This window comes from Guyanagaster necrorhizus, assembly GCF_019112545.1.
Source record: "Guyanagaster necrorhizus MCA 3950 unplaced genomic scaffold BT62scaffold_3, whole genome shotgun sequence".
Classification (NCBI taxonomy): Eukaryota; Fungi; Basidiomycota; class Agaricomycetes; order Agaricales; family Physalacriaceae; genus Guyanagaster; species Guyanagaster necrorhizus.
In genome coordinates, this window is record NW_025064882.1 from 788,412 (window position 1) to 791,964 (window position 3,553).

The window sequence follows — 3,553 nt, forward strand, 5'->3', positions numbered from 1 at the left end:
AACCAACTGGACTTATTGTGCTGACTAACCCAGTCTTACAGTCCTAAGTGCTGGTGTAGATGCTCTGACTAAGCACAAATAGGAGTTAATAGCAGGAAAGAAATGAAAAATCATAACACAGACATGGCTTGTTGTGATGACTAAGCCAGTTCTATGGTTCTAAGCACTAGTCTAGGTGCTTTGACTAAGCATAAATAGGTGTTAAAGCAAAGAAAAAGATGAAAAATCATAACATTATCCTCTTCTCCTCTCTCTCTTAAGACCATCATCCTGATAGCTTAATTTAGGGATAATTTATATTCATATATTGCATCAGCTGCACTCATTCTTTTCTCATTGACCCACTGGTTAGATTCTGGGCTATAGCCCTTCCAACTAATGAGGTAGTCCACTGTTGTTGTCATTCCTCCTCTTTATGCATGAACTTTGCAGAGATGATGATTTAAGATTTGATCTATTTTGTAGTGTTCTTTATCATCAATGAGGTTCAGAGATGGAGGTGGAGGGTGTTTTTAATTTGAGAATGAAGGAGCAATAAAAGGTGTGAGCAGGAATATGTTAAAGATATCATGTACCTTTCAGTTGACTGGAGGTGAAGTTTGTAGGCAGAAGTACTGACTTGTATGATGATTGAGAAAGATCCAGTGCATTTATCAGTGAGTTTCTGTTTTGGATGAGAAAGATGAAGTTTGGTAATATCTAATCAAACCTTGTCATTGATCTTGTAGATGTGAGCAGGGATGTGCTTGTCATATTGCTTTTTTATTGAGACAGCCACCTTTTTAAGTGTGATATGGGTTTTATTATAGATTTTGGACATCATATGTGCAAAGTCTAAAGATGCTGAGATAGTAGTTTAGATGTGTTCTGTATGCATCATATTAGAATGTCATCCATGATTGATGAAGAAGGAGGTCTTTTCTATAGCAGAATAGATGTGATTATTATATTAGAATGCAGCAAGAGTGAGCCACTCAACCCAATCATCTTGCTGGTAGTTAATAAAGAGACAAAGGTATTTTTTAATCTCTTGATTGACTCATTCCATTTGTCTATTCATTTGAGGGTGATATGCTGTGGAGGCATTTTATTGAATATTTAGAAGCTAATACAAGTCATCAAGAAACTTTGAGATGAATTGTGGTTCTTGATCTGAAATCATGACTTGGAATATGCTGTACTTAGTATAGACTTCATCATGGAGGATCTTAGCTCACTCTTCTGATGTTAATTCTGTCAAACACACAATCAGAATGATTGCTTTTGAGAACTGGTCAACAATGACTATGATTGCATTATAGCTATTACAGTCTGAAAGACTGGTGATCATGTTGACAGAGATGTGTATCCAGGGTGACTGTGGTATCTCATTAGAATAGAGGAGGACAGTTCACAGTTAAGTTGTAGATTTTCCCCTTTGGCATATTTCACATCTCTTTATATATTGTTTGATGTTTTAGGCTATTTTTAGCCACTAGTATTTGCAAGAGACAAGTTCTTTTATCTTTGTGACCCCTGGGTGTTCTACTATAGCATGATCATGGCATGTGGTGATAATCTCATCTTAAAGTTGTTGATCTCAGAGAATATAGATTTGCTCATCATAGTGGATCAGTCCTCCATCCTTCATTATTCCTTATTCATAGTTGAGTGATAAAGCCACTTGTTGGTTCCATTTGCTGCTGTCTCTCATGGCACTTTTGATCTGCTCATAGATCTTTTCTTCTGTTGGCATCATCATTGCTCAAAAATGTTTAGGCTTTAATAATACTATGCTATCATTGTCTTCTTCATCTTGGTCATGATTAGCTTGTTGGCTAAGCAGATCCACCTTCTTGTTAGTGGTTCTGGCCTTGTGATAGAGTGTGTAGTTGTATTCAGAAAGTTTTATCACCTATCATGCTTGTCATTGATTAAGCTTTTAGAGAAGTCAGAAATATTAAAGATTCTGATGATCTATCCAGATCTTGAAGGTCTGGGCTGCCTGTTAGGAACATGCCAATCAAGTGGGCTTGAGTGCACATGCAGAGACCAGCAGAGTGTGTGGGCATCAACAAAGCTATTAGCAATGTCACCCTTGAGTTGGAATCCAAGAATCTAGATGGACAGAACAGAGTTCTGTTGGAGAAGCAAACAGAAGTATCTTTTGGAGCAGAATCCAACAGATGAGGTAGAGAGGAGTTGAAGTGAGTGCAAAGTGTAGATGGCTTATCCAAGTTGATGTTTGAACTGAGTAGTTACAATGGTTATACATGGCTTTATATACTAATAGTAGCTAATTTCAAGTCAGGTTCTATTGGGTTCTGATGTCAATATTTGCTACCAAGTTCAGAGTCTAGATATTACAATGTGAAATATGGATATGAAATGATAATGGTAAAAATGAAATTAATAGATAATGGGGAGTGGTCAGAGTCTGGTAGATTTTTGTGATTGAATTCATGGTTAGTTGAAGTGATATGGAGGCTGGTGGCATGCATGTAACAGTATCCTCCTGTTAGCATTCTTGCTCAAGAGTGCAGATCCTGATGGCTGGTGGAGCCATATGGAAGATTATTGGTGGCTATGGGAATTTTTTGCAACTTAGTCAGATACCACCACTATCACTCTAACTATGTCACCTCCTGCTGCATATTGTTGCTCACATACTCCTGAGTCTTTGATGAGAAAATCCACCTCCAATGGCCTTGAAGAGACTAAGGAATTATTTCATCTGAAATAGCAGACTATAGAGGAAGAGTATGTGAAGGCCATAGGAGTCCATTTGGAGTGGAAAAGAGAGCAGGAGAGAGAGAAGAAGATCTGAGTGGACCATGTGGTCTGAGAGGTGCAGAGAAAGAAGCAACAAGAGAAATTAGAGAAAAAGAGGGAGAAGATCTGACAGGCAGCAGAGAAGCAGGTGAAGGAGATAAAGAAGACAGCTCAAAGGGAGGCTATAGAGGCCATAGTGAGGGCTTCAGCCTCAGAGGTAGAGCAGGAAGGGATGGTTATGGAGGATGAGTTGCAAATAATCTCTGTAGAGGCTGTTGACTTTTGTCTGCATCAAGTGCTAGCAGAATAGTTTAATCCTGGCTCTGGTCTTCACTTCAAGAGAGTGACTGATCATATGCCTCTGGAGTCCAATGATAAGCAGGGCAAGGAGACCAAAAGGAATGATGAGTCTGAAGAATCTAAGGAGACCATAGAGAGAAGGAAGAGGATGCAAGAGAGAAAGAGGAGGGTAGCAGGTCTAGCAGAGAAGGGCCATAAATGCAAGTTCAGGTCAAAGAGCATGGTGGATGGCAGTGGGACAGAAGTGGTTGTTAGTCTCAAAAAGCAGGTGAAGTTAGAAGTGGCAGAGCTGGTGGAGGGTGAAGAGTTTTTGGATGGTGAAAGTAAGTGTCTTAGTTTTCTTGTGTGGTTTGACTTAGCTTTTGTTTTCAGGAAGTTGTGTGCACTGTCATCAGGATGGTGCATAGTGTTATATGCAACTGGTAACTGAAAGTGCTGATTGAGGGTGGACTTGTACTCACTGCAAGATCAAGAAAACCATTTGTTTGTTCAATAAGAGTGT